Genomic DNA, 20934 nt, shown 5'->3' with positions numbered 1-20934 from the left:
CATGGATTGGAAGAATCAACATAGTTAAAATGGCCGTATTACCCAAAGCAATATACAGATTCAATGCAATCCCCATCAAAATCCCAATGGCATTTTTTAAAGGAATGGAACAACAACAAAAATCATCAGATTTGTGTGGAATCACAAAAGATCGGAAGTAGTCAAAGCAATCTTGAGAAAAAAGAACAAGGCCAGAGGTATCACACCCCCTGATTTCAATTTATACTACCAAGTGACAACAATCAAAACAGCATGGTATTGGCAGGAAAAAAATGACACACAGACCAATGGAATAAAACTGAGAACCCAGAAATAAACCCATATATATATGGGCAAGTAATTTTTGACACAGGAGTCAAAAACATACAACAGAGAAAAATAAGCCTCTTCAATAAATGGTGCTGAGAAAATTGGAAAGCCATCTGCAAAAGAATGAAACTAGACTACTACCTGTCACCACATACCAAAATTAACTCAAAATGGATCAAAGACCTAAACATAAGACCTGAAACAATAAACTGCATAGAAGAAAGCATATGTATTAAACTAATGGACTTTGGGTTCAGAGGGGATTTTATGAATTTGACCTCAAAGGCAAGGGAAGTAACAGCAAAAATTAAATGCATGGGACTATATCAAACTAAAAAGCTTCTGCACAGCAAAAGAAACCATCAATAAAAAAAGAGGCAACCAACCGAATGGGAGAAGATATTTGCAAACAACGCCTCTAATAAGGGGCTATTATCCAAGCTAAAGAATTTGTACAACTCAACAACAAAAAAACAAACATGCCAATTAAAAATAGGCAGAGGACCTGAACAGACACTTCTCCCAAGAAGACGTATGAACGGCCAACAGATATATGAAAGAATGCTCAACTTCACTAGCTATTAGGGAAATGCAAATAAAAACCACATGAGATACCACCTCGCACCTGTTAGAATGGCTATTGTCAATAAGAGAAGTAACAAGTATTGGAGAGGTTGTGGAGAAAAAAGAACCCTCATACATTACTGGTGGGAATGTAAACTGGTACAGCCACTATGGAAAACAGTATGAAGGTTCCTCAAAATATTAAGAATACAATTACCATATGACCCAGCAATCTCTCTTCTGGGTAACTACTCCCAAAATATGAAAACATTTATTCATAAAGATATTTGTATCGCTATGTTCACTGCAGCATTATTCATGGTGGCCAAGACATGGAAACAACCAAAGTGTCCTTCGATAGATGATTGGATAAAGAAGATGTGGTACTATAGACAACAGAATACTACTCGGCCATAAGAACAGATGAAATACTGCCATTTGCGACAATGAGGATTATCATTGCAACAAGATTATCATGCTAAGTGAAATAAGTCGGACAGAAAAAGTCGAGAAACATATGATTTCACTCATATGTGGGCTACAAAACTGAAAGCAACAAATGAATACAAATAAATAAAAACTCAGTCAGAGACAGCAGTCTAGTGGTTACCAGAAGGGAAGGGGGGAGGTGGGATGGTATAAAAATGTAAAGGGGGTCAAATATGTGGTGATGGAAAGAGAAGTGACTCTGGGTGTTGAACACACAGTGCAATATATAGATGATGTATTATAGAACTGTACACTTGAAACTATATAATCTTATTAACCAATGTCACCCCAATAAATTTAATAAAAATTTAAAAAATTCACCTTATACTGCCGCACTAAAGTGACAAGGCAAAGGCAAACATTCTGTCTGGTAGTCGTTCAGGTCACCAGGCCCTTTTGTGGCACTGCACCATTATGCAAGCCAGTCCTCACTTCTCATTTCCTGTCAGATAGAACACTCAGAACTCAGGGGAAAGGCAATAAACCCTCTCAAGGAAACTGGTTATTTTTGCCATGTATCAACCTAATTTCATCATGACATTGATTGTCTTCTTACTCCGAATAATTTAGATACTGCCTCATGTATTAAAAGGGAAAATATATTTTGTATTGTTGAAACATATCTGTATTCAACTTCTCAAACGTTATAATCAGGCCCACATTTGTGTAACACATTAAAATTAGTTCAAAAACCTTTAAGTAGCAATCTTCACTTACCAATTGCTACTCCACTGATCTAGCAACCTAAAGCTTACAGGTTAATGACTTGTAAAAATTCCCTATCTTCCTTCCCCACCCTACAATGTATCAAATTTTATTCATGATTTTGAAGGAGTTTGAGTAGAAAGGAAAACAGGAGGAAAGAAAGAGAATATAATATTTAGGCTTGAATGAAAAGGTGTCTTTAAGCTTCCCAATTTTTAATCTTAGAAGAGCTTAGAGTAATAAAAAAAAGTTACGATACTGTAATAATAAACAAAACAAAAACAAAAAACATGCAAATTTGGCATCTTTATTCTTGCTCCTTTAAAAAAATCTATAGCAGTTTACGGCACTCTACAAATAAATTATTTTAAGACTACAACACTGACAGGCACACCGTCTCATTCAGCAACCTAGAAGTCAACATTAGAAGAAATGGAAAACCCTGAACTTAAAGTTCAACTGGTTTTGTCACAACATGACAGCAGAAACTTTTAAAAAATGTCTTTTTCTATTTTGCTATTTAATCAGTATGATACTGCTTTTCTCCAGAATTTTTTGTTCATATTTATTATCTCATTATGTACTATTCTTCAATTTAGAATCAGTATTGGCAAGGTATTTGAGCATTGTTTTCTTACAGTGGTGAAGAGTCATTAGAGCTGACCCTTCCATAATTCTGACTAATCCTCTTTGCCATAAATACTTGCATTTTCAAGAAGTTGACTAGGGTTAAGAGAACAATAAAGAATAAACTTTCTTAAAATGAATGATAAATCTTCCCTTTAGTTTCTTACATAAAGAGCTCTTGGACTAATAATGCTCTTGGACTAATGACAATGAAAACAGACTTTGTCTCTGAAATCATGAAATATATTTTCAGATTATTCTTTATTAAAAGCATACTGCTAGGTTCATATGAGCTTGCATGGTAGGTGGTATGTGTTTTAATAAAATCTATTAGATGGAACTGTTAAATCTTATTAAACTTTATCAGAATATTTTGTCTCCTCCCCTTAAAAAAATGTTTTGTTTTGACCCTTTTCTGAGGCTTACCCCACTTGAACTTAACACGTCTTGTTATCACTTCTTCTTTTTTTTTTTTTTACATTAAGATTTCTGTTCTTCACTCGTAGTCCGATTATATGTACAGGGTTAATTTCTGCCTAGTCACTCACTAATTCTTGGTGACTCCAAAATCTTTGTAGGTGTACTCTTCTAATAGCCTAGCCCTTCCTAGCCTAGTTTTCTTCTCATTTCTTTACTTTTAAGTATTTTTCACCTTTATTTTTACCCTTTTATTTCTTCTTATTTTATTCATGCATTTATAGTTTCAAAGTTTAAATATTACTACAAAGCTTATAACAACAACAAAAATAGCACCGCCTGCCACATCCTTTCCATCCTTGAGTCCTAGGGAATCAAGGAAAATTACTTTAAATTCTTTTAAGCTGTTCCTGCTGGTATTTTCCTCCTCATTTCTAGATAACACGCTCATATTGCTATTCGTTGATAACTTTCTAAGTTGGAAATAATTTACCCTCAGAATTTTGAGGGTATTACTCCACTGTTCTAGTAGCTTCTAGTGTGGCTGTTGAAAAGTCCAGAATCATACCAATTCCCAGTCTTCTTATGTGATGTTTTTATTTCATGAAAAATTGCAGCTTCTTCTGTTTATCCTTAGCCTAAGTCCTTTCAATATCCTTCCCCACCCTCCCCCGAAAGTCCTTTTTATTAGACACTAGACCATCTTTTGATTATATTTTATTTTCAATATTGCATTTCTTTTCCTTTTCTACTGTCTGGTAGATTTCTTTGGCATTACTTTACAACACTTCCACTGCAGTTACAATTTTTCCTATTAACAGTTTTAATTTCCAAGACCATTTTCTTGTTCTCTCAATGTGCTCTCTCTTTTTTTAAGATTTTATTGGGGAAGGGGAACAGGACTTTATTGGGGAACAGTGTGTACTTCCAGGACTTTTTCTTTTCCAAGTCAAGTTGTTGTCCTTTCAATCTTAGTTGTGGAGGGTGCCGTTCAGCTTCAAGTTGTCCTTCCAGTCTTAGTTGTGGAGGGCGCAGCTCAGCTCCAGGTCCAGTTGCCGTTTTCTAGTTGCAGAGGGCACAGCCCACCATCCCTTGTGGGAGTCGAACCAGCAACCTTGTGGTTGAGAGGATGTGCTCCAACCAACTGAGCCATCCGGGAGCTCAGTGGCAGCTCAGCTCAAGGTGCCGTGTTCAATCTTAGTTGCACAGGGCGCTGCCCACCATCCTTTGTGGGACTCGAGGAATCAAACAGGCAACCTTGTGGTTGAGAGCCCAATGGCAACCTTGTGGTTGAGAGCCCAATGGCCCATGTGGGAATCGAACCGGCAGCCCTCGGATTTAGGAGCATGGAGCTCTAACCGCCTGAGCCACAGGGCCGGCCCGAAGTGATGTATTTTCTCCTCCTCTTGTTCTCCTGCAGACCTGCCAATGTTCTTTTTAACAGCATCCTATTTTAACTTCTTGAATATAACATCTCATTTGTCTAAGGATATAAAACTTTTAAATGTTTTCCTTTTTTTCTTTTAACATTTCAAATATTTTTATCTGTTTCTTCTCAGTACCTTTTTTCCTTAAGACTTTAGGTCTCTTTTTTATTATTATTTTTAAATTTTATTTTAGAGGCTTCAACAAGCGTATGATGATCCCTGGCTACCCACCAGTGCTAACTAACATGCTAATCAGAAGCTCTGTCTAATTGGGTGGGGGGGGGGGTTGTTTGTCAACTGGTTGGCTTCACTACAAGGTGATGAGGTAATGAGTTAGTTTTCTATTAGAGAATCCCCAAAAGTCAGTATCTGTAAGCCTGTCTCCTGACTGCGTAGCTCAGAGAGAAACGCTCCAATCGCCTGTCTGGGGCATATATACCTGACTGCCATGTTCTGTGAACAGGGCAAGGAAATGGTGGGGTCTTAACCTGAATATTCAGACTTTCGCTTAAGTCCCTGTTTTTTCAAAAGGTGTCCTTATTTATAAAACATATCCCAACTCCAGCTATGACTGAACCTCTTAAATTTCTCCAAGCTCTAACCTCTGGTTATATCCAAGGTAAAAGAACAATAGTCTCCTGGCTGCTCAGGGTGAAGGAGTCTGATACACACTTGAAACCATTCCTGTTTTCAGCTCCATACTTCATTCTTACTTTCTGAAGTAACTGGCTCCTCTAATTTCTGAGCCAGCAGTATAAGTTGGTTTGCTTCTTTTTAACGTACTTGTTTGTTGGCACTTAGATCACCTTTCTCAGTTCTCCTATTTCTGGCTACCTGCTTCTACCAAAAACTTGACGAATCAGGCCTACTTCTATCTTCTCTCACCTGCTTTCTACTTGTGAGTTTATGCCTTATATCTTTTTTATTCCTTTAGTTTTAGTGGGGTTCCAGGAGGGAGTAAAGACAGAATGCCAAATTGACATATTTAACTAAAAAGTCCTCTTTTCACTGTTAAAGACATGAATGGTACCATACAGAATATCGCCCAATCAGATCAGTAATTCCTTCCAATTGCAGAAATAGCAAATTTTTCTAGAATGAGGGATCTGCACAATAATGCTGGCTGCATAATATAATCACCTGGAAACTACATGATACACAGGCTCCTTCCCGAGAGATTCTGATTTAACTGGTCTGGGGTTGGGCATGAGCACTGCTATGTTTTATAAGCTCTGGGTGAGGCTCCAATGGTAGCTCCAAAAGAGACAAGTAAAAGAACACTGCTCTGTTGTGGGGTGTGAATAGTACTAAATAAACTAGGTGCCACAATCTCATCACCATGTCTCTTCTTTTTATTTTTGTCACTGTATACAAGAGGCCTACAGAATCTTAGGAGAGATCGTCTAGAGCAGTGCCTCTTAAACTATCCATTGTAAAGAGCGAGTTGCTTTTTAATTTTGTAGACTGATTCTTTTGTAAGATATAATAAGAATAAATTACTGGAAATATGAACTGTAAAAAAAAAAGACGTGAAATACAAGTGCCAATTTTCTTATTAGTTGAACAAACATAAAATAATTGTCAAACTGCTATAAAATATTTCAAATGCTTGCTTTTAATTTCTATACCTAAACTTGTCACAGGCTGGTAATGAACTGTACAGCGGCACCAATTGGTGGTCCATATTTTGAGTAGCTCTGGTCTAGAGCCGCGCTGTCCAATATATGTGGTTATTGAGCCCTGAAATGTGGCTAGTGCCACATATTGAAATGATAATAGCTTGGATATAATTGGTTAAATATATTATTAAAATGAATTTCATTTGCTTTTTAGTTTTTCAACGTGGTTACTAAAAAAATTTAAATTACATATATGGTTCAAATAATATTTCTTTTGGACAATACTGATCTAGAGCAGGGGTCAGCAAACTATAGCTCAAGGACCAAATATGGCCTGTGGCCTGTTTCTGTATGGATCTTAGCTAAGAATGGTTTTTACATTTTTAAAGATACTAAAACACAAAAAACAAGCAAAAAACCCCACAAAGAACATTGACAGAGACCACATGTAGACTGCAAACCCTAAAATACTTTCTATCTGGCCCCTTATAGAAAAAGTTTGCTGACCCTGGTCTATAGTGTGTAAGATTATAAACCATACCACTGTATACATTAGAATATTACTATTCAAGAAGTACAGAAGTCTCTCTTCTCTGTTTATAATACAAATTTTGTAGCTATCTGAAGATACTTCTTTGACAAGCAAATTATACCTGAAAAAAGTGACTGTTTTAGAAAGCCAGCAAACTTAAAATCACTTATCTCCGTATACAGTTGTTTGTAAATTGAATAAACAAGTAGGACATACAGAAAACATTTGTACTTGCCAGGTTACAGAAGGCAGTTTCTTCTCTTTTATAGACAAAGCATGAAATTTAGTGATTTCTCTATTTCTAATCTGAATACTGTTGATAGACTGCGTCATGACAAAATATTCTAATTTAAAGAGAGACTGTTATGCTTCCACACCCCATGGGGATAGAAAGTGGAATTTTTCTTGATGTGGGAAATGCTATGTGGGCGGCTATAATACTGGGAATAAAAAAATTCTGAAAGTGATTTATAGAAGAGTCCACATAAGAATCAGGAAGGCACATCAACTATCTTAATATTTACAATGTCATTTTTGAGGTTCTTTTGTTTGTTTTGTTAAATTTTTGGAAATACATTTAGCTAAAACTCCTTGAAACTTAAATTACAACTCTACATATGGTTTTATATTGTTACACATGGCTAAGTGTTAAATTTCAATTACATTGATTCTAGAATGAAAGTTCAACATCCATTACAATCTTTCACATTTCTATACCTGCATAGTTATCCTTAAACTATCCAAAACAAATTTCTAAAAACTCATTCCTTCCTTCAAGGACAATCATAATTTTAAAAGAGTTTTATAATGCTGTTGCAAGTTAAGCAGCTTTTGTTGAAAAATGTTATTTAACAGGATAAGTTATAAATCAGAATTATGGAAAATAAGAGGTCAAATTCCATTACTAGAAAAATTTACATATATAAAAAATTAAAGACTACAGTCAATAGTTAACTGCCAATTTGTTAACTATTACAAAATTTTCACAAAATAATTGAAGTAGTTTCCAGGAGTTCATTTCAATGGGACTTAATTCACACTTTACTAGAAGAAGAATTAAATTCAACAAGTTTTAAGATTACACATGGGTTAGAGGGGTAGTAGATTGGGCGGGGGGACAGTTATCACTTTGGGAGGGGTGTAAATGTCTATTACATTGCTTTGTACACCTGAAATAAATGAGAAAAAAAAAGCCAATCCATAAAAAAAAAAAATAAAGAGTGTATGGCATGCCATAGTGGGTAAAGAGGAAGAATGTGACAACTCAACTCCCTCCTGTACTGTTCAGTCTATCTAGACTACTTAGTCATGATATACACTTCCAGTATAAATTCCTTCAGTTACAGTAACAAAAATTGGGACACATGGATTAAAGTATTTCCGTGCCAAATTCAGGTACAAGAGGCAGTTTAGGAGATTCAACGTTTGATTGATATTTTGGTGGCATTTCAATAATTTTTAGAAAAAGATAATACAATATTCAGTATTAATATGACCCAGAAATCCAGGGATGCATGGCCATCATAGCTATAGGCCCTTAAATAACCTAAGAACCAGTTGGGTTTTTAAAAAAATTATTTATTTCTTGTTGTTTACACTCTTTATTGTGACTATCCGACTGGATGCCTATTTATCTTTTATATTGCTATTTAATATTACGTTCAACCATATAAAATTACTGTTTTGTGGGTAATAAATGGTCATATAATTCAACCTCAGAGTTCAACTATTACAATATACATAATATATTCACACAGTAGATGTACATGTGCGCCCAAAAACATAGAGCCCACTGATCTAGTACACAGATACTTCTGTTCCCACTGGTTGAGTTGTATTTTTCTGAGTTAGTTATGTTAGTTTCCAAATATGTTCATGCCACTTATTACTGAAATTATGTGATTCAATTAAGTGTTCATTAAACTAATGAAATATGGGAGCGTAGGGAAGAATGAGTTGAATGACTCTGAAATACTTAACAAAAGTGAGATACTTATGCTGTTGAATTAGGTATAGGCAAGAAAATAGTTTAAGAAATTAGAAAACATATTGCAAAGATCTATAAGGATTCTAAACTCAGAATGCATCAAGAGTCTAAATTTGTGTTCTATTTAAAAAACCCAAAAGGGAAACCTTAGATGATACATTATGGATGTGGTTTCTGCCGGATAAATAATATGGAACTGCAACAAGAGGACCTGCCTTCAAAGAAAAGACCTTCCTTGGCCCCTTAATCGAAAGACTGACAAGAGAACATGCAACCTTATTCTTAGAGTAAAACATTCCAGGTATGTATCCTTTCTATGATTTCCTGCTTTATTAGACTTTGTAGACTGCTGATCCTGATTAAATCAGATAAGAGGTCTTCCTCAATAACCATTTAATTAAAATTCATAGTAATGTCAGGAGAGACAAATACAAAGTCCTAATGTTAACAGGGAGACACGATCTAGTTTACGGGATAGTAAGCAAGAAAGACCTCTCTGAGGAGGTGATATTTCAAAACCTTGTGCTAAAGGATGAGTAAGAACGAATTAGGATTGTGTTCTGTATGCAGAGAGAACAGCATCTGCAGAGGTCCTGAAGCAGGAACGACCATGGCACGAATAATGGCTAATGTTAACATAGACTGAAGAGTGCCCAGATGAAGTTGAAGACGTGGGGCTTGTAATCCAGGCTAAGAGAACAAGAGAGGATGCTGACCTTGCACTGAAGACCACCGCAGAGATCTGAGGAAGAGCTGGCCTAGGGTGGTGATAGTACAGATGGATTTGAAATGTTTACCAATCAAATCTACAGGATGAATGATTGATGGCTAATGGGGAATGAGGAAGAGGGAGGTGTCAAAAACGACTGCCAAGTCTCTGGCTTGGGGAAATAGTTGGAGAGAGATGCTATCTCAGAAACAGGAAACACAACAGAGCAGTTTTGGCAAGTGAAGGGTTGGAGAGAGTTAATAAATTCAATTTAGAAAATGTTACAGTTGAGACTGTCATTGAAACATCTAAGTGAAGTCTCATTAGTCCCTTAGTGTGTATTTATATTATGGATTACGATACAGCAGGGATGATAAATTATAGTTACTTATATCTGTACACACAAATCTCAAAAACATAATGCTTAGAGAAGTAAATGATACAGATGAAATATTCATTATGAATTCATTTACCTTTTAGACAGGCAAATCCAAAAATACATTGTTTAGGTATACATACACATATAATAAAAAAATATAAAAAGCAAGGAAATGGTTACCTATTTGGGGGAGGAATACAGAATTAGGAAGAGGTACTCAGAAAGCTTCTATTTCTTAGCCTGGGTAATGGGTACATGGTTTGTACTTATTAAGTATTCTTTAGATTGCACTTATATTTTGTACACTCTTTCTTGTATATGATACATTGCATAATAACATTTTTAAAATTATACAGGCCAAAAAAAACAAACAAAAAAAACTATACAGGCCACATTTTGACCACAATGGGATTTAGCAACCAAATATTATAACAAAACAAAACAAAAAACCACCAGGAAAATAAGAAGTTCTCATAATTCTTAGGTAAAACAGGAATTCAAAAACGAAAATTACAGACTGTTTAGAAAATAGCATTATTAATATTTTGCAAACTTTCTGCTGTATAGCAATTTGGCAATATTTATCAAAATGCTCTTACTCTTTAACTTGACAATCACGTTCTAGACTAGATGGTTACCCTAAAACCAGGAAAAGTTGAAAAAGAAAAACAACCAACAACAAGAACAAAACACAGTTTTCTTTAATGTAGTACAAAAGGTCAGCAAACTTCCATATAGTAAGTAAATATCTTACGCATGGTGGGCGGTAGGTTCTTTGTGGCAACTACTGAATTCTGCCATTGTAGTCTGAATGCAACCACAGATAATATGTAACTGAATAAGCATAACTATATGTCAATAAAATTTTACTTATGGTCAGCGAAACTTAAATTTCATATAAGTTCCACTTGTCACAAAATCATTCTTCTGCTGATTGTTTTTTCCAACCATTTACAAATGTAAAATCCATTGGCTCAGAGGCTGTACAAAAACAAGTGGCAGGCCAGATTTGGCCTAGGGGCCATAGTTTGCCAACCTCTGATATGGTATATCATAAAACCTTGCACAGTACATTTACTAAAACAATGTTCATTCTATAGAACAATTTGGGGAAACAATACTCTAAGAAGATAATCTTGAGTACATAATAACAAAGATATATGGATGGTCCCTAGAGCGTAATAGTGAAAAAACTGCAAATTATTTGTAAAAATGAAACATATACATATTATAGAAGTAAAACACTACTTAAACATACCAAAAAAAAAAAAAAAGTCTAACCTTCACCTGAAATCCTACCACCCAGAGATGACCACTGTTACTACTTTGGTGAAAATCTTTCCATATATTCTCTTTTAAGCAAAAAGTTGTACACAATCTTTTATAATTAAAAAAGTCTCCTTCATGTCTGTGACTATATTCCTTTCTCATTTTTTGAATAGTAGTGTTTTCTTTTTTCTTTTTTAGTTATCTATGTCAGAAATGGGATCAGACTAGTAAAACAGAAAAACTTCTGGCAGCTGTATTTTTTAAATTGATAAATAAATCCAAGAGCATCTGAAGTGAGCAATAAGACAAACCTCTGGGAAGCTCAAAAAAGAGAATGACGGTGATGGCTGTGATGCCTGTTTACCTTACTGAACACTAACCACGTGCCAGACACTGGTATAAGCATTTCACTTCTCCCAACAACCATATGAGTAAAAGTTTTCTCAATTTTATAGATGTAGAAACTGGTACACAGTACTAGTCTTCAGTGCAGTGTTAATATCCTCTCTTGTTCTCTTAGCCTGGATTACAAACCCTACGCCTTCAACTTCATCTGGGCACTCCTTAGTCTATGTAAATAATAAACTGGGCTTATTAATAATAAACTGGGCTTAAGTTTCCTCCATTATTATTAATCTATTCAGGTTTTCTACCTATGCTTGAGTCAGTTCTGGAACTGTATGTTAACAATTCTAAGTCCGAGGAGTGTGATTAACAAGCTCTTTAAAACTTCAAGGAATACATCATTTCTATATTTTTTCAGTAACAGAAATGGAAAAGTTTCAACTTTTTGAAACTGCAGAGGAAAAAAAGTGATGGAACTGATATTAAAATTTGACAAAGGTAGCACATGCACTCTCAAAAGAAAATTACTGACTTATTCCATTTTATTGTAATGTGTGAAACAATACTGACCAAAAGAATCCAGAGAAAAAGCTAGATTCATAGGCCAACTGTGAATGTATTGGTGTTTATACTCTATGCCTATCTATTATGAAAGTCATCACGCTTTGTATAGGCTTGTATACCACTCAGAAACGTTCTGATATTATTATAACTAGTGGATCTACATATATGACTAAGTTCTGTTTCTTTTCTAGAATACTACTTTTAACTAACTACATGGTCAGTTAAGAATGTGTTTTGAAACCACATGCTTAATTCAAGTGATTAAGTTTAAGAAGTTCCTATATTTCTTTCTGCATATTAAGAAAAATATAATAATCAATTTTAAAAAAGAAGAAAAAAGAGGACATAAGAGCAAATTAAGAGTCATAGTGGTAAACAGATTCTGCATTAATACCTCCCCAAAATGATAATTTAAGGGCTGTTTCTTTTTCTAATGAAAAATAAGTATCTAAAATTTGCATCTCCACTTCTCGAATTTTACTCACACAGTTCTCACTTCCCGTGTCATGTATGAGGGCGCTCTAGGCCATCAGAATGCCATTCTTAAACCCAAATCACTTGTAGAGACACCGCCTGTGCTTCGCTTAGGTGATAAGCATGAGAGAGTCAATGGGAGGCGGTGGGAAGAGAGCAGGTTAAACTCCAGCTGTACCTCTAAGAACACTGTGACCCTGAATATATTCCTTCACACTCCTGAGCCTAAATTTGTCTCTGGGTAAATGAAGTTAACAATACCTACCCTCATGGGTTGGATATGAGGATTAGAAACCTTATCCACAAAGCCTTTGGCTCACAGGAGACACTGAAAAGACAGTGGCTTTAAAAATGTTACCAGTACTATCTAGCGTAAAGCTTTAGCTTTTCTTTCCTTTAAACATAATCCTCCCTTTCATTTCTTGTGGTTCATGCCACAAATGTCAGTATTGTCCTATGGACAATATCTGCCAGACTGCAAGTTCTATTCATCATTTAACCTTCTGTTATTTCCCAGGAAACACGATGAGGATTTCAATGCTCCTCGGCATTGAAGCTACAGCTCATCTACAACCTAAAAACTAGCACAGCTGATCTGTACAGTCCTCGGCAAAGCCCAGGACCGCAGTCCTCATTTTTTTTTTTGGCTTCAAAATTCCTTTTTAGTCTATAAAACACTGCCACAATTTAAATTTTACTATATAGATATTGCACACTAGAGAAGTATAAAATCCTAACAAGTTACACTTCATTTTCTATGGAGAAAGTATCTTATGTAATATACTAACAAATGCACTACTCATTGAAATGTTTCTTATCTGGCCAGTATTACTGGCAGACTGGGATGGAACACAAAGAACATGTGCTTTAGCTTCAGAGGGCCCTAAAATCAAACTCAAGCACTCACTAGCTGTGTGAAATCTAAGTCTCAGGCTTTCCATCTAAAAACAGGAAAATTGCCCCTCTTTTACAAGGGGTTTTAAGAGGATAACACGACATAAGGTAAGTACAGCTGAGTATGTAATGGTGGCTCAAAAATGGTAGCTTATGTTATATAACCGATCCAAAGTAGAAGATTTATGTTGGTGCTAGTGGCAAAAAGCAAAGCTATTTTTTATGTCTAGGGAGAGATCATGGGTAAATTAGTCCTGCCTTTATCTCCCCCCTCAAGGGAGTCTACTTCAGTTAGGTAAATCAAGCAACTTCACTAAGCAAAGCAACTCTGTGTGTTTTAGTACTGTAAACACTGCCTCTATGGCTCATGCTTCCTAGAGCACAAGCCATTACCATCCCATAAATCTCCCTCAACAACAAAAGGCAGCTAGAAGCAAACAAAAACCAACAGCTCTCAGTTGAGGAATTTAGTGGATCAAGCTACTACACTGGCTTTAATCCAAAACAGAATCTCTAATTTGGGGAACTGCTTAACAGTGAGCTTATTGTGATCCTACAAATAATTTATAAAGAATATTCAGTTACCAATGGTAGGTGAGCAACTGCAATCTGGACCATTTCTTTTTCTAAAAAGGATAACCAATTCATAACCCCGGCAGTTTAGTGTCACGAGAAATACAAAGACTTTAAGGACTGAAATAAAATGATTTTTTATAACAATACTTTCCTTTTCTTTTTTATTTGAAACTACTTAAAGACATTTATCAACCTTTTATGAACTAAAGGACACTACTGTCTTCTATGCCAAATTTTAAGGCCCGAAGAAAGCTGCAAGTTTCCAAATAATGTGACAGTTATAATGAATGAATGAAAGGAAGGAAAGAAGGAAGGGAAAAAGGGAGGGAGGGAGGGAGGAAGGGAAAAAAGGAGGGAAAGAGAGAGGAGGGAGGGAGGAAAGGAAGAAAACATAATCAGGACAAGTTTCCTTTTTTTGATCTAGATTCTTTACTAGCATAAGAAGAAAGAAACTTTAAACATCTCAAAATTAGTCTGTTCTTTAGAAAGAGATGCGGGAGGGGTACCGGGAGAAGTAAAGGCAAATAAGGGTATCTTTTAATCATCTAAGAAAACTAATGCTAAGAGAAGCATTTTGACCAAAATTACAGAAATTCCAAGTAAACACCCCAGTTTTGTGTTAGTGTTACCATATAACACACAACTTTACTTTTTAAAAATTAGGAAAATAAAAAAATCTTTGCTTGTAAAAGAACTGAAATAAACCTCACCTATCAAAAGCTGAGAAACAAGCAAGCTGAAAAGGTGATAAAATATATTCATTTTAACATTTACTGACAGCACATGCGGAAAACATAATAAAGCTCAAGTTCTCAGACGATAATACTTAAAGCCCTTGCTCTACGCATAGGAGGACTGACAAATAAGTTCGAACTCATTGCAACAATGTTGCTAACCTTTTTTATTTTTTAATTTTTTTTTTTTTAATTGGGGAAGGGGAACAGGACTTTATTGGGGAACAGTGTGTATTTCCAGGCCTTTTTTCCAAGTCAAGTTGTTGTCCTTTCAATCTTAGTTGTGGAGGGCGCAGCTCAGCTCCAGGTCCAGTTGCCGTTTTCTAGTTGCAGGGGCACAGCCCACCATCCCTTGCTGGAGTCAAACCAGCAACCTTGTGGTTGAGAGCCTACTGGCCCATGTGGGAATCGAACCGGCAGCCTTCGGAGTTAGGAGCATGGAGCTCCAACCGCCTGAGCCACCGGGCCGACCCCTTGCTAACCTTTTTTGATATCAGAGGCATTATTCATATGAATTTGTACCAACTGGACAGTTAACAAAGTTTACTATTTGGAAGTGCTGAAAAGGCTGTGTGAAAAAAGACAACCTGAACTTTTCACCAACAATTCATGGCTCTTGCATCACGACAATGCACCAGCTCGCACAGCACTGTCTATGAGGGAGATTTTAGCCAGTAAACAAATAACTGTATTGGAACACCCTCCCTACTCACCTGATCTGGCCCCCAGGGACTTCTTTCTTTACCCGAAGATAAAGGAAATGTTGAAAGGAACACATTTTGATGACATTCAGGACATCAAGGATAATACCACAACAGCTCTGATGGCCATTCCAGAAAAAGAGCTCCAAAATTGCTTTAATGGGTTGACTAGGCAAGTGTTGGTGCATAGCTTCCCAAGGGGAGTACTTTGAAGGTAACTATAGTGATATTCAGCAATGAGGTATGTAACACTTTTTCTAGGATGAGTTTGTGAACTTAACTGTCCATGAACTTAATTGTATTTACTCTAAACGAATCCATAGTTTAAGTAAACTTCATTCTCTTGACAACCAGTCCATAGTAGCTTAGAAATTGCCAATCAGAAAAGGTGGTGTGAAAGGATGGTCAGAGAGAAGTGCTATGAGCAAGTACACTTACCAGAACAAGACCAAAAACCTTAGAGAGCATGAAAGCCTGGGGTCACTAACTACATGGGCACACACTGTAAGACAAAAAAGTGAACAAGTAGAGATATAAAAAAAGATTTAAAAGATAAGAGACTATTATGAACAACTTAATGTCAATAAATTGAAAAACGTAGAAGAAATGGCTAGATTTTTAGGAAAATATAAATTTCCAAAACTGACTCAAGAAGAAATAAAAAATCAATGGCCTGTAACTCTTAAAAACTGAATCAGTAATTAAAAATCTTTGCATAAAGAAAGTACCACTCCAGGCAAGTGTTCCAAGCAGACGTCAATCTGTCTGACAACTATGATTTCTTATCACTGGTGGCCATAGCAAGAGGTCAGGGTCAAAAGAGAAGTGACAGCCAGCACAATAAGGCAAGAAAAAGAAATGCATATTAATTGAAAAGGAAGAAATAAACTCTCCATTTGCAGATGACAAGATTTTCCACATAGAAAACTCAAAGGAATCTTCCTTAAAAATTAAAAATAAAAAAAGGAAAGAAAATCCTAGAACTAAGTAAGTTCAGTAGGGTCACAAGATATATGATTAACACAAAAATCAAATCGTATCTATATGCTAACAAACACACACATGGAAACTGAAATTAAAAGAGATGCAACAAGGAATATGACATTAAAGGGCAAGGAAACAGACTGACAGGATATTTCTTTAAAATTATTCCATTAGTAAAAGTCCTAACTTCTGTATGCTCCAGAATGAGATTCAAATGGCTGGAGAAAACTATGCTCGATACCCTCGAGTCCCCACTGCCTTTATCCTTCCCCCAGGGAAGGTGAAGTGTAAGAATGTGGTCTCCAGTCCGCTCCACAGATACATCAGGTCCAGCCCTCCTCTGTACCCCCACTGCACTCTCCCAGGCTGTCTTCATCATCATGTGCATGTACACATTAGTTGTAACAGCTGCCTCAATAGTCTACCTTCCTCCATCTCACTCCCTTCTAGAACATCTTCCATGATATTGATCCCAGGATTTCAAGCAGCTTAGGAAAAGTCAAGAAGACTCTATGTCTGGCCACTTCCTCCACACTTTAAGAATTTAGCACAAAAGAAGCAACAGTTCTCAGTATTATAATTTAGGGATATAAACGAAACACAGCTAAAATTATGTCATCTGGAGAAAAAAGGTGACCTAATGGTTGTTTTTATGTATATGAAGAGTCTTTCTCTAAAAAGGAAAATTCTGGTCACTCTTCAATCTATCTAAATACAAAAACAAACAAAAAAAAAACTTAGAAAAAAATTAGTATTTCAAATATTAAAAATGTAAATAAACAACCAAAAGAGATTTGTGAGAAGTCTTTCATGGGAGATGCTCAAGAGGATAAGCAACCCTCTGTCTCCATCCAGCCCAGGTATTCCTTCCTCTACAAGCAACTGAATTAACTAACCTCAAAGATCTGTGATTTAAAAAAAAAATTTGAATTTAAAAAATAAGCACAGCACTCCACAAATAGACTCAAGTTATTTAAAGGTCTAGCAATAGCACAGCAGTTAAAACTGATTCCTAATCACTATCCAATTAAACTAAAGTATAATCATAATGTCCAAGGTACCGAGTTATCCAAATAGTCTTATACTCTATATGTAGTCATGTTTCAGTCAGGTGCTAACTTAATGTTCAATTTAAACACTACAAGTTTAGTGCAAGCTGCAAAAATACTAACAAAAGCAATACTGTTCTGTCAATACAAACTTTCTCCTTCCTGTCTCCCCTAAAAAAAACAAAACAAAAAACAAAACAAAACAAAAAAAACAATGCTTCCTACACAGTTTAAGATATAGTTTCTTCCCATAAACACAACTTAAAAATGAGGGTTCTTTTACAGGTAAAGAAAAGTAAATTTAAATAGTTTCAAAGATGAACTGAGCAATTTAAAGTACAGTTAATTCGTAGTATTTTTTGCTAATGAAGGAAGCAGTGCTTCATGAAAAAAAATTCTTCAACATTCTGTCAGATTTGAAATGAAATAAGATTTACTATTTACTTAAACAGTTCACATTACAATTGTTTGAAGGGCAGCAGGTAAAAATAGTCTGTTATTGCTTGCAAGTAATCCTGGAAACCCACTTTATGAGGTAATTATCCACCTTATCAAATAACAATAGACTCTAGTTTTCACAATAAAATATCAAACTTTTCAGTTAAACACTTGGATCTAAGGTGGATGAACCATTCCACAATTGCTATTTCTAACTAGAAATCATAAACATACATAAATCAAAATTTGATTTTTAAAAACCATTGTTGTGTTGAAAGAGCTAGTTTAAGAAATAGCTAACCATCCACAAAGACTTTCTATGCTCTGTCCCTTATCAAATTACTTCACCAGAAAGATAATATGTGGTTTGTATTATTATGACTCCCTACAGATACACTTTACCAGAATTACAACTTAATATTATGCCCTTAAGCTTCATTGAGTTTATAAAACAAATGGCCTTGTATCATTTCATGTTCTATAAAAATAGTATCGAAGACACCATTCCTTATATAAAGACTCACATAAAAAATTCCTCTTTGACTTTACAGCCAACATTTCTCTCCTGAAAAAACTGATACGCTTCCTTAAAGCAGACAATGAGAAACATATAAATCATTGTGTTCCTCTTCTTTTCTGCTATTACCAACAGGAAATTCAAATCGAAGGCTTAGTTTATAAATTTCTGATAGACTTAGAGATCCCCTCCACTTCCTAGTATAATTCTGTATCAATTATCATTATACTAAATGTCCAAGTATGAGTTTATTATTAATCATCTTTTTTCCCTTCTTTTTGGAAGTAGATAGGACTAAAAATAAAGTTAACAGTCAAATTTTCAGAAACTTAAAACTATACTTCTGGGTCTAAAATCTAATAATCTCAAATGTTCCTAGAGAGCAACTGATGAGAATTTCAATGGACTGTAAAATAGATAAACCCACCATAAAATAAAAGTAGTAAATTATAGGAAGCCATATGATCTCTCAAAGAAGAGACGGAAAGCCTATTTAAGCAAACTGTTCAAGAAAGAAACCAAAAGAGAAATACTTAGTGACAAAACTTTAAACTTTTGCATATTAAAAAATATGCCATACATAAACAAAATGATAAGCTGGATAAAACATGTTCAATATATGACAAAGTGTTAATGTATTTATAAGAAAATGATAAGATGCAACAACTCAAAGGGAAATAGCAAAGGACATGTCCAGAAAAGTCACAAAATCAGATATATACTTGGCCTATAAATGTATGAAAAAAGTTAATTCTTAGAATTTATTAAAGATATCCAAAATAAAATGTGATATAAGATTTTTCACTTACCAATTTGGCAAAGGTTTTTTTGTTTTGTTTTTTTCTTTTACATTTTAATGGTAATATCTAAGCATGGGTACTGGGAAACTAGCATGTTCACATGTTCATATGAGAATATAAATCCATGTGGCATTTCAAGAGGGAAATTTTATATTACATATCCAAGCTTTAAAAAGTTGTATACATTTTGACCCAAGATTTCACAATTAGAAATTATTTTTAAAAATAGTCAGATAAGGACACAAAGATTTATATACAAGAGATATTCCTCATAGCATTAGTTATAGTAGCAAAAAATTGGCAATAACAGTATTATTCAGTTAACAGAGGATGGATTAAATAAACTGTGGTACTTTCATATGCTGGAATAACAGAAAGACATTAAAAACCATGTTTCTGGAAGCATTTAATTTTCTGGAAATGTTCATATTAAATTAATATGGCTATAAAACAGTATGTGTAAACTGACCTCCACACACATACACATACGCACACAAACATGTTTTAATAAAAAGATTATGGGTAGGAAATTCTACTGTGGTTATCTTGGGTGGTTTTTTACTATTGTAATTTCATTTTTTCTTTTTTTTCTGTATTTTCCAAAACATTACATTCAAATGTTTTAATTTCCTAGCTGGAAAAAAAATGCTATTTTAAAAGGAAGTAGATCTTGAAAAAGACCAATCTAATTTCATATTATAACTGAAAATTATGCGTAAAATGCAGAACAAATAAATTAAGAAGTCTTAAAAATAAACTTTTTTAGAAAAGGTAGGGGAACAGTGTGGAAGCAAAAGACACACAAAGAAGGGATGAGAGGGGCAGATTAACACAATCAGGGGAGAAAGGAATAACAAATACAGAGATCTCCACTAACCCAGACTGACTTTCTCAGACAGTACTGGGGATGGATGAGTAGTAACATTAGATTGGGAGGTAGGAACCACCCTTTCCAAGAGAGTACCAGAAAGTAATGTGCATTCGTTTGGATATAGAGATACTATTTATAGGATAACCAACAGAAATAGATTATGTGATGCCATGTAACATTAACATTTCCAGTACAGCGGAGCTTCGATTAATTTCCAAAATGTAATAAAGGTGGTAGGAAAGGTGGGTATTTCATTGTAATAAAAAGTTTTCTACTTGTTAATCAAAAAGTAGCACTCTGATATGAATTCAACTCTTACATATCAATCTCTTAAGGATTCAACTCTTTCTTTATATATCAGTCTTTTCTCATTGCTGGGTACTGACCACATTCACTCAGGTTGGCAAATGTAGGTGTGCGTGGTGACGGAGAAGTCCTGGTTTGAAGTGTGAATTTGATGGTAAGAGAAATAAGAATTCTCACTGAAATCCAAGAACAAAATCAGTAACACAAGTGGGCCTAGTCCTCAAAGCACTGGAACTGAGAGCCTGCTCCAGTTCCACGGTTGCCCTAGAGATTAAGCAGCAGGAATTTCTGCGTCCTCATTCTAGTGCTCCTGCCATTACTCTGACTCAGCAAGTCCCTGGGTACCAGCTTTTGGTACCTGATTTGCCTCCAGCTCCCAGTTGGTCTCCCTGCTCCAATACTCTATTCTTTTTCTACCTCACAGCTGCCACTTTGTCAATGTCATACCTTTGGCTAATTCTCAGTCTATCACAGGTCCCTCCTATCTCTTTCTCTTGACTTTTCAAATTCTGCTGATTTTCTTTGCTTACCTGCCAAATCCCTGTTTCTTATTGTGCGTTTGTGATCTACATCATCGTGTATATTCTTCCAGTAACCACCTTTACTTGTCAGTCCTGAAATCATCCAGACAGAAAATTAAAAGCAAGA

General features: G+C 35.3%; 1 protein-coding gene across 5 annotated transcripts in view; it reads right to left on the bottom strand.

The window, feature by feature from the left end:
* SOCS5 (suppressor of cytokine signaling 5) overlaps positions 1 to 20934 on the bottom strand; it is a 61475-nt gene that overhangs the window by 4668 nt on the left and 35873 nt on the right. Inside the window, exon 2 of one of the 5 annotated variants that reach the window (XM_074331945.1) lies at positions 20817 to 20900. The exons of the other annotated variants lie outside the window; for them this stretch is intronic. The gene's annotated coding sequence lies outside the window, so the exon portion shown is untranslated. The remainder of the gene's footprint in view (positions 1 to 20816; positions 20901 to 20934) is intronic. 5 annotated transcript variants of the gene reach the window in all.

The sequence above is a fragment of the Rhinolophus sinicus genome, linkage group LG05 (genome assembly GCF_036562045.2).
Source record: "Rhinolophus sinicus isolate RSC01 linkage group LG05, ASM3656204v1, whole genome shotgun sequence".
In the NCBI taxonomy this organism is placed as follows: Eukaryota; Metazoa; Chordata; class Mammalia; order Chiroptera; family Rhinolophidae; genus Rhinolophus; species Rhinolophus sinicus.
The sequence above is the reverse complement of the archived record's forward strand: the minus strand, read 5'-3'. Positions and strand labels throughout refer to the sequence as shown.